Here is a 12,065-nt window from a genome sequence, read left to right as displayed (position 1 = left end):
TATTAAAAAAATTGGCGTGGGGTTCCCCTTAATTTTAGGCTCTAGCGGATGTTAAGCAGACGGCTGGGGCAGATGTTTGAAGCCTGGGAAGGGGGTAATACCCACGGAGCTTCCCAGGCTACTAATATCAGCCCCCAGCTGAATACCTAGCCTTTACTAGCTATTAAAATGGGGGACCCCCCCAAAAAAATGACGTGGGGTCCCCCCTAATTTAATAGCTAGCAAAGGCTAGGCAGACAGCTGGGGGCTGATATTAATAGCCCAGGAAGGGAGCCATGAATATTGGCCCCCTCCCGGGCTAGAAACACCAGCCGTCAGCCGCCCCAGAAATGGCGCATTCATAGGATGCGCCAATTCTGGCACTTAGCCTCGCTCTTCCACGCTGCCCTGGTGCGGTGGCAGGGGGTAATAGGGCTGGGGTTGATGTCAGCTTATAATGCCAGCTGACATCAAGCCCAGGTTAGTAATGGAGAGGCGTCTATAAGACACCCCCATTACTAACCCCATAGTCAAAGTTAAAAGAAAACACAAACACCCAGAATAAAGTCCTTTAATTGAAATAAAGACACAATCCTTTATTGTTCTAAATTAAACCATACTTACCATCACGCCCATTCCAGCTGAAGCCAACGATCTCCTGCAATAAAAATAAAATAATAAAGCAACCTCATCCTTACCTTTCCATGGTTCCCACGACAGCTTCAGCTCTGCTACATCGAGATGACAGGCTGGACCGCAGCAGAACGCCGCCATCCAGCCTGTCATCCCGCAGACACTGAGAAGAGCAGGCTTGCTTGCGCTCCACAGTGTCTCTCTGTGAGGGCATCCAGATGAGCCGAGTTAATGTCCAATGAACTCGGCTCACCTCATGCACGTCACTGACAGCGTGGGAAAATTCTCCTGCACTCAGCGCTTCAGCGTGGGAGAATTCTAACACTGAAGCGCTGAGTGCAGGAGAATTCTCCCACGCTGTCAGTGACGTGCAGGAGGTGAGCTGAGTTCATTGGACATGAGCTCACCTTATGCACGTCACTGACAGCGTGGGAAAATTCTCCTGCACTCAGCGCTTCAGCGTGGGAGAATTCTCACGCTGAAGCGCTGTGTGCAGGAGCATTCTCCCACGCTGTTAGTGACGTGCAGGAGGTGAGCTGGGTTCATTGGACATGAACTCGTCTCATCTTTATGCCGTCACAGCCAGACACTGCAGAGCGCAAGCATGCCTGCGCTTCTCAGTGTCTGCGGGATGACAGACTGGATGGCAGCGTTCTGCTGCGGTCCAGCCTGTCATCTCGATGTAGTAGAGCTGAAGCTGTCGTGGGAACCATGGAAAGGTAAGGATGATGTTGCTTTATTATTTTTCTTTTATTGCAGGAGATCGTTGGCTTCAGCTGGAATGGGCGTGATGGTAAGTATGGTTTAATTTAGAACAATAAAGGATTGTGTCTTTATTTCAATTAAAGGACTTTATTCTGGGTGTTTGTGTTTTCTTTTAACTTTGACTATGGGGTTAGTAATGGGGGTGTCTTATAGACGCCTCTCCATTACTAACCTGGGCTTGATGTCAGCTGGCATTATAATTTGACATCAACCCCAGCCCTATTACCCCTTGCCACCGCACCAGGGCAGCGTGGAAGAGCGAGGCTAAGTGCCAGAATTGGCGCATCCTATGAATGCGCCATTTCTGGGGCGGCTGACGGCTGGTGTTTCTAGCCTGGGAGGGGGCCAATATTCATGGCTCCCTTCCTGGGCTATTAATATCAGCCCCCAGCTGTCTGCCTAGCCTTTGCTAGCTATTAAATTAGGGGGGACCCCATGTCATTTTTTTTGGGGGGTCCCCCATTTTAATAGCTAGTAAAGGCTATGTATTCAGCTGGGGGCTCATATTAGTAGCCTGGGAAGCTCCGTGGGTATTACCCCCTTCCCAGGCTTCAAACATCTGCCCCAGCTGTCTGCTTAACCTCCGCTAGAGACTAAAATTAAGGGGAACCCCACGCCAATTTTTTTTAATAATAAATCCTTTATTTTAATACTAAATGACAAGTACAGTAACCAACACTGTCACTGTACTTCATATATATGTGACTGACATGTTTCTATCTATCTAATCTATGTGTGAAGCTCTATTCTGTCTGTTATAAATTGTTGGGTACAGATGCTGAATTGCCGGCCGGCTTTTTTAAAGAGACGGTGCATGAAAACACTATTATTTTTTTTAATAAATCCTTTACACTAAATGACAAGTACAGTAAGCAACATTGTCACTGTACTTCATATATATGTGACTGACATGTTTCTATCTATCTAATCTATGTGTGAAGCTCTATTCTGTCTGTTATAAATTGTCGGGTACAGATGCTGAATTGCCGGCGGCTTTTTTAAAGAGACAGTGCATGAAAACACTATTATATTTTTTAATAAATCCTTTACACTAAATGACAAGTACAGTAAGCAACACTGTCACTGTACTTCATATATATGTGACTGACATGTTTCTATCTATCTAATCTATGTGTGATGCTCTATTCCTTCTTATCTAAATTGTCGGGTACCGGTGTATGCCGCTGCTGAATTGCCGGCCGGCTTTTTTAAAGAAAGCGTCTTCTGAGCAGTTTGTCAGCTTTTGGACACCTTTGAAGGTGTTTTCTATGTGTTTCTATGTGTTTTTGTTTGCCTGCCATTGGTTTTAACGGTGTTCGACGGTGTTCTAAGGTGTTCGACGAACAGTTCGACGAACAGTTCCTCGAACATCCCGGTGTTCGACGAACCGAACCGAACCCGAACACTAGGGGGGTGGCTCAACACTATTCTTTACATCACTGTATTATTTGGCCACTGTATAGATTTCTATTTTATCATTATATCACCGTATTATTTTAGCACTGTATAGGACTCCTAATTGTTCATTATATTACAGTATTATTTGGGCACTGTATGTGACGCGCCCCTGGGCCTGCTGTGTCGTGCGGCATCGCGCGCACGGGGGCTTACCCGGAGCCGGATCAGATGGGGGTAGTAGTCTCGTGGCGGTGACCCGGTCCGTGCCCAGGGAGTCAAGCTGAGTGGCAGTGTTTGGCAGATGATACTGTATTGTTCGACTACGCCACCCGTTGAATGCAGCTATGGAGCTGCCGCTGCAGGGCAGGCCGCTGAGGCCGGTGGTAGGATTGTGCAGCGTGGATGGTATAACCCCCAACGGGAGGGGTATGGCCTCAGGGCAGCTATTGTGAGTTGGATGAGGGGAGTGATGGTGCGGGTGTCCCAGTACTGAAGGTGCAGGTGTGACCACGAAACACGGAGGCTTGAAGTGCAGTTTCAAAAGCTTTACTCACTGTTCTTTATCCGGTCGCTTGTGCACAGTAAGGACCACCCGAGTCATGCTGCGTCCACCAGGTCAGGGACTCGGCCAACTCCCAGGTAGTTCCAGAGCGTGGTCCAGAGCTCCCCTCTCTTCCTTCCTACTGGCCGTTCTCACCAGGGACCCACCTATGTCCGGCTCCCTCGGGCCTCTTGGTGGTGAAACCTTTCCTGGCTTCCCTGGCCCTATGCGTGGTATGCTTTCCTGGTGGATGTGGTGAGGGTCGTGCCAAAGCTTGACCACGACCTCCGGTTCCTGGCTGAGGATGATTAGCCTCTACCAGTTTGGGATCCGGTACCCTTCTCTCTGCCAACCCTTCACCCTTTTCGTTCTCCTGTGGGATCTCAGGGTTCCCTCTCTCCTTGCGTCTCTGGGCCTTTCTGCCTCCTTCTCTCTGCTTCAGGCCTGGCCCTGGAGCTGGGCCCAGCCGGAGCCACAGCTCCCTGTCAGCCCTCTCTGGCTGAACTCTCTCTCAGCTTCTCCTCAGTCTCAACTGACCCTGTTCCTAGATGGTGCCCACCTTTTATACTCCCTCTGACACCCGAGCCCTGGTGACAATGCAACCAATGGGCTCCTACCTATGCCCAGAGTCCCTCCCCTGTCTGCTCCTACACCACTGGGATGTTCCTCCCCCCCCCCCACTCCAGCCAGGGACAGACGCTGTCGTACCTGCACAACTATCTGGTGGGAGTACCGTTGTTCTGTCCCCCGGAAATGGGGTGTATGTGGTGCATGCAGCTTACTGAGCTCTGTTCCACACTCCATCCTTACCCGGGAGTGGAATACCACACCTCTGGTTCGAGGTGCAATACCCCTGTAGCAGCCGAGTCCTCGGGGTGCTACATATGCGGGTACTATGTGTTCATTGTTTTCACTATTTTGGCACTGTATGGTGACATCATTTATGCAATGTTATTTAGGGATAGTAGATTTATTTGTACACTAAATGGCACAGTTAGTAGTGAAAAGCATCAATTTCATTTGGTTTGATTTTTTTCTGAACCATGTTCCATTGCTCTCAAGCACAATTGGGAGGGAGTCCATACAATGGCACCCAGGGGCTTCCACACACCTTGATCTGACCCTGATTGATACAATGCAGGTATGAGATGCTGTTGGTAAGCGCATGCACCCATTTCCATACAAGTGATCTTATATCATTTCCAGCCCACCGCTGTCATTAGTGCATCCCATCTCACATCTGAAAGGCAATCTTTCTAAACTGCTCCAGCACATCAAAGATTTTCTACTTCAATCAAATACAATTATGCCTGAGTTCCTAATTACAGCTCTTCAGCTTTCAGGCGCTGATAACATTTGAACTTCCCATTCACCCTGGAAAAATAACATTCAACCTTTTCAGCTACTTCTTCATGCCATAACATCTCAATGAGGGCAACTGTGAAACAAGGTTTAATGTTTCAAAAAATATCTATCAATCTATCTATCTATCTATCTATCTATCTATCTATCTGTCTATCTCATATCTATCTATCTATCCCATATCTATCTATCTATCTATCTATCTATCTATCTATCTATCTATCTATCTATCTATCCATCCATCTATCTCATATCTATCTATATACAGTTATGTCCATATATATTTGGACAGAGACAACATTTTTCTAATTTTGGTTCTAGACATTACCACAATGAATTTTAAACAAAACAATTCAGATGCAGTTGAAGCTCAGACTTTCAGCTTTCATTTGAGGGTATCCACATTAAAATTGGATGAAGGGTTTAGGAGTTTCAGCTCCTTAACATGTGCCACCCTGTTTTTAAAGGGACCAAAAGTAATTGGACAATTGACTCCAAGGCTATTTCATGGACAGGTGTGGGCAATCCCTTCGTTGTGTCATTCTCAATTAAGCAGATAAAAGGCCTGGAGTTGATTTGAGGTGTGGTGCTTGCATTTGGAAGGTGTTGCTGTGAAGTAAACATGCGGTCAAAGGAGCTCTCCATGCTGGTGAAACAAGCCATCCTTAAGCTGCAAATACAGAAAAAACCATCCGAGAAATTGCTACAATATTAGGAGTGGCAAAATCTACAGTTTGGTACATCCTGAGAAAGAAAGAAAGCACTGGTGAACTCATCAATGCAAAAAGACCTGGGCGCCCACGGAAGACAACAGTGGTGGATGATCGCAGAATAATCTCCATGGAGAAGAGAAACCCCTTCAGAACAGCCAACCAAGTGAACAACACTCTCCAGGAGATAGGCGTATCAATATCCAAATCTACCATAAAGAGAAGACTGCAAGAAAGTAAATACAGAGGGTTCACTGCACAGTGCAAGCCACTCATAAGCATCAAGAATAAAAAGGCTAGACTGGACTTTGCTAAAAAACATCTACAAAAGCCAGCACAGTTCTGCACCACCTTATATCTCCTCTCTCATCTCAGTCTATTGTCCTACACGTGCCCTCCGTTCCACAAATGGCCTAAGACTAACATCCCCCCTAATCCGAACCTCGCACCTCCGTCTCCAAGACTTCTTTCGTGCTGCACCAGTTCTCTGGAATGCTCTACCCCAGACGATCTGATTGATGCCTAGCCCCGATGTCTTCAAGCGCGCTTTAAAAACCCATCTCTTTAAACAAGCCTACCATCTCAAATACCCAGTAAACTAACTTTCCCCTGTTCCCTCCTAAATACTATTCAGAATCTGCCCCTCTACTGTTCATCTGTTTCTACACCCTCCATGCACACGATAACTGCACTCGTTAATTGAGTATTGCACTTGAACATACAGGCTGATGACCGGATCATACAGCTTTATATGATAATCTCCAATTATTATAATTGCCTGACCTGAAATAACAAGCACTTTCCACCTATTGTGTCCCCCCATTTACTTGTAGAATGTAAGCTTGCGAGCAGGGACCTCACTCCTGATGTAACTGTTAAACTGTCTCACCTTGTATTGAATTTATTGTTTGTACATGTCCCCGCTTAATTGTAAAGTGCTGCGGAATATGTTGGCGCTATATAAACAAAAAATATTATTATTATTATTATTATAAGAACATTTTTTGGACAGATGAAACCAAGATCAACCTCAACCAGAATGATGGAAAGAGAAAAGTATGGCGAAGGCGTGGTACAGCTCATGATCCAAAGCATACCACATCATCTGTAAAACACGGCGGAGGCAGTGTGATGGCTTGGGCATGCATGGCTTGCAGTGGCACTGGGTCACTAGTGTTTATTGATTATGTGACACAGGACAGAAGCAGCCGAATGAATTCTGATGTATTCAGAGCCATACTGTGGGCTCAGATCCAGCCAAATGCAGCCAAACTGATTGGTCGTCGTTTCATACTACAGATGGACAATGACCCAAAACATAAAGCCAAAGCAACCCAGGAGTTTATTAAAGCAAAGAAGTGGAATATTCTTGAATGGCCAAGTCAGTCACTCGATCTCAACCCAATTGATCATGCATTTCACTTGTTAAAGACAAAACTTCAGACAGAAAGGCCCACAAACAAACAGCAACTGAAAACCACCGCAGTGAAGGCCTGGCAGAGCATCAAAAAGGAGGAAACACAGCGTCTGGTGATGTCCATGAGTTCAAGACTTCAGGTAGTCATTGCCAACAAAGGGTTTTCAACCAAGTACTAGAAATGAACATTTTATTTACAATTATTTAATCTGTCCAATTACTTTTGGTCCCTTTAAAAACAGGGTGGCACATGTTAAGGAGCTGAAACTCCTAAACCCTTCATCCAATTTTAATGTGGATACCCTCAAATGAAAGCTGAAAGTCTGAACTTCAACTGCATTTGAATTGTTTTGTTTAAAATTCATTGTGGTAATGTCTAGAACCAAAATTAGAAAAATGTTGTCTCTGTCCAAATATATATGGACCTAACTGTATCTCTATTAGTGATGAGCGAGCATGCTCGCTACTGCTCAGTGCTCTCCGAGTATTTCCGGGGTTGCTTGGCGGGAGCTCGGGTCCTCTCCGTGCATGTTTGGCGCTCTTTAGAAAGCCAATGAACATGCAGGGATTGTCTGCCACACATTGTAATGCCGCAGCCATGTTGGTTGTGGCATTACAGTGACTGGCTGGCCGCACAACGTCATCAGGTCTATATAAGACCTGGCGCCGCCATGCTCCTCACAGTCACTCCGCAATCAGACAGAGTAGGCAGAGGTGCTGCTGAGCTAGGGAGAGATTTGCTTGTTTATTAGCTAGTGTATGTATTCTACAAGATTCTCTACATATCCATCTCAACTAACAGTCCTGAGGAATAAATCCAGCAGCAGAGATATCAGTGCTAGGCAGGCAGGCAGGGTATATAGCAGACTGCAGTGCACATAGCAAGAGGGTGCATTCCAGTTCTGTCTGCTGGTGCTTTTACAGATATTTGTAGAAATAGCCCCAGGTATCAGGGGCCAGGAGTATATATATATTTTTAATCTTAATCCTGATTATTTGCTTAAAAAGCAATCCAGAGAACATCGTTTTTCTGCGCCATTTGTTTGTTGGCACTGCAGAATACAGCCAGGTCTTTTCCATATTACAGCACTAAAAATCCAGCTATTTAAAACTGTGGTTTGTCCGTCACACGGATCATATATAATTGCGCTGAAAATATTGCCATTTCTGGCCTCCATTGAAATTTTGTTGCAGTGTGTCAGTGAACTTATTGACACAAGGTCGGCGCTGTGAAAAATAATTACCTACATGCCAGCTATTTAAAACTGTGGTTTGTCCATCACACGGATCACATATAATTGCGCTGAAAATTCTGCCATTTCTGGCCTCCATTAAAATTTAGTTTCAGTGTTGTCAGCAAAGTTATTGAAACCAGTTTGCTGTTTAAAATAGTTACCTACAGGCCAGCTATTTAAAACTGTGGTTTGTCGGTCACACGGTTAACATATAATTGCGCTGAAAATTCTGCCATTTCTGGCTGCCATTGACATTTTGTTGCAGTGTGTCAGCGAACTTATTGACACAAGGTTTTCACTGTTAAAAATAGTTACCTACAGGCCAGCTATTTAAAACTGTGGTTTGTCTGTCACACGGATCACATATAAGTTCGCTCCAAATTCAGCCATTTGTAGTGAGCGTGGAAAATATTGTCCTCCATCTAAAATGGGAAAGGCACTTGGCCACTAGGCCGAGGCCATTGGCAAGCTGAAAATTATGCCACAACAAACACCCACATCTTCTCGCTTGGCAATTCCTGTACCAATCAATAAGTGACCGCAGAACACCACTATTGAACACAGAGGAGTGTGAAAAGGTTATTGGTTGGATAGCAGATAATGCTTCCAGTCACTTAGCCACCACCATCATCCTGTCTTCCACACGGTCAAGTGTCAGTAGCTGTGAGTCTGGACTGCATATTCCTCACCCTGATCCTCCTTCCTCCCACCATGCCGAGTGCCCAGAGACAACTGATCCCACACTTGGAAATTGCGAAGAGCTGTTCACTTTTCCATTTATAGATTTGGGCCTCTCGCCTGGCCCACTTGAAGTGGGGCAAGAGGAGATCGCATGTAGCGATGCTCAAATATTTGAGCAGCCACAGTCATACGAAGGCGGTGGTGGGAAAATGTCACTAGAGGTGGATAATGATGAGACACAATTTCCATAAAGTCAGCAGGAGGACCAGGCTGCAGAAGTGGAGGACAAGGTGGTGGATGATATACTAACTGACCTAACCTGGCAGGAGGACATGCAGAGCGAGGACAGCAGCACACAGGGGGAGGGAGGCAGAGCACCCCAACAGGCAGGAAGAAGCAGTATTGTGGCCACAGACAGAAGGTGGGCAACCATTCCCCGTAACACCAACATGACGGAAGTTGCCAGTACAACTGTTAGGTCTTCCCGAGTCTGGTTGTTTTCTAAAGACTCTGCTGATAACCCCAAAAAGGCCATTTGCACCACCTGCCAGGCCAGCATCAGCAGGAGAAGCAAAAGTACCAGCCTGACCACCACCAGCATGATCAGGCACATGGCAGCAAAGCACCCAACTTTGTTGGCTGAACCCCAGGGTCCAGGAACAGTATCTGCGGGTGACACCACTGCTTCTTCCGCTGTTGTGCGTGCAAGCCAATCCCCTGTCCATAGTGCATGTGAAGATGTCTCCTGCCCTGCACCCTTCATTGCACACTCTGAACTAGCACAATCAGCAAGCACGTCCTTGTTCCAGCGCAGCGTTCAGTTGCCCATACCCCAGTCCTTGGAATTCAAGTGCAAATACGCAGCCAATGCCCCACAGGCCACACTACTAAATTCCCACATTTCGCGACTGCTTGCTATCAAAATGTTGCCTTTTAGACTCGTGGAGACGGAAGCTTTCTGCAACCTGATGGCGGCGGCTGTCCCTCTGTACTCAGTCACCAGCCGTCACTATTTCTCCCGGTGTGCCATCCCCGCATAAAACAAGCACTTGTCCCACAACATTAGCTGTGCCCTCAACAATGCAGTTACTGGGAAAGTCCACCTAACCATGGACACGTGGACAAGTGCTCGTGGGCAGGGATGGTACATCTCGCTGAAGGCACACTGGGATAACATAGTGAAAGCAGGGACCCAGTCGGACCTTGGGACGGAATACATCCTCCCGACGCCGAGGATTGCGGGCCCTAGGTCAATCAGGGTTGCCCCCACAGTCTGCAGCTCCTGCACCTCATCCTTCTCAGACTCCTCCTCCTCTTCAGCCTCCACCTCCGAAATGACCACATCAGTCACAAGCTAGAAGCACTGCAGCACTACCTCAATATGCTTAGGTGACAAACCGCACAATGCTGAAGAGTTGTAGACAGCTCTGAAAGATAAGGCAGATCTGTAGCTGACACCGCTGAGCATACAGCCAGGCATGGTCGTGTGTAACAATGGCCGGAACCTGGTGGCGGCTCTGAGGTGAGGCGAGCTCACACATGTACCATGCCTGGCCCATGTGCTTAACCTTGTGGTTCAGTGGTTTCTCAAAACCTACCCGGAGCTGCCGTATCTGCTTGTCAAAGTACACTGCCTGTGTGCTCATTTTAGAAAGTCAGCTACAGCTTCCACCGCCCTTGCCGTGCTTCAGCAGCGTTTGCAGCTTCCGGCTCACCGACTGGTGTGTGATGTCCCCACGCGTTGGAACTCTACACTGCAGATGTTGGGAAGGATTTGTGAGCAGAAGAGGGCAGTTGTTGACTACCAGCATCAACAAGGCTGTCGGTGTTCAGTTCAGATTCCACACATAAGACCTCACATCTGGGAATATTTAGCTAACATAAATGAGTTCAAGTCTCCAGGTCCAGATGAATTACACCCCAGAGTACTGAAGGAGATCGTAGAAGAAATTTTAGAACCACTCTCCATAATCTTTGAAAATTCTTGGAGAACAGGAGAAGTCCCAGAAGACTGGAGAAGAGCAAATGTTGTTCCTATCTTCAAAAAGGGGAAGAAGGTGGACCCAGGGAACTATAGGCCGGTGAGTCTGACTTCTATACCAGGAAAGATCTTTGAACAAATTATTAAACAACATGTATGTAAGTACATGGATAAGAATGAAGTGATTAACCAGAGTCAGCATGGGTTTGTAACTAACAAGTCATGTCAGACTAACTTAATTTCCTTCTATGACAGAATCACTGACTGGGTGGATCAGGGAAATGCTGTAGATATAGTATATCTTGACTTCAGCAAAGCATTTGACAAAGTATCTCACACCATCCTTATTGAAAAAATGACCAAGTATGCAATGGACCAGGCAACTGTTAGGTGGATTCATAACTGGCTTAGTGATCGGACTCAAAGGGTGGTTGTAAATGGCTTCACATCCAGCTGGATGAATGTCTCAAGTGGGGTACCACAGGGCTCCGTCCTGGGACCTGTATTGTTCAACATCTTTATCAATGATTTAGATGAAGGAATTGAGGGTAAACTGATTAAATTTGCTGATGACACAAAGCTAGGAGGGATAGCTAATACTAGAGAAGAGAGAGAGAGGATTCAAAAAGACCTAAATAAACTGGAGCAGTGGGCAGCAACCAACAGAATGGTTTTTAACAGGGAAAAATGCAAAGTACTACATCTGGGCAATAAAAATGAAAAAAGCATATACAGAATGGGAGGAATAGAGCTAAGCAACAGTACATGTGAAAAAGACTTAGGTATACTAATAGATCATAGACTGAACATGAGTCAACAGTGTGATGCAGCAGCAAAAAAGGCAAATACAATTCTGGGATGTATTAACAGAAGCATACAGTCTAGATCACGTGAAGTCATTATCGGTCTTTACTCCTCTTTGGTCAGACCTCATCTGGAATACTGTGTACAGTTTTGGGCACCACATTTTAAAAAAGACATAGACAAACTGGAGCAAGTTCAGAGAAGAGCGACCAGAATGGTGACTGGCCTGCAAACCATGTCCTATGAGGAACGGTTGCAGGATTTGGGAATGTTTAGCTTGCAAAAAAGAAGACTGAGAGGAGACTTAATAGCTGTCTACAAATATGTCAAGGGCTGTCACATTGTAGAAGGATCATCTTTATTCTCATTTGCACAAGGAAAGACTAGAAGCAATGGGATGAAACTAAATGGGAGGAGACACAGATTAGATATTAGAAAAAACTTTTTGACAGTTAGGGTGATTAATGAGTGGAACAGGCTGCCACGAGAGGTGGTGAGTTCCCCTTCAATGGACGTCTTCAAACAGAGGCTGGACAGACATCTGTCTGAGATGATCTAG

This window comes from Phyllobates terribilis, unplaced genomic scaffold, assembly GCF_046119375.1.
Source record: "Phyllobates terribilis strain yellow unplaced genomic scaffold, ASM4611937v1 Scaffold_7__3_contigs__length_470593459, whole genome shotgun sequence".
NCBI classification, from domain to species: domain Eukaryota; kingdom Metazoa; phylum Chordata; class Amphibia; order Anura; family Dendrobatidae; genus Phyllobates; species Phyllobates terribilis.
Note: the sequence above shows the minus strand (reverse complement) of the source record.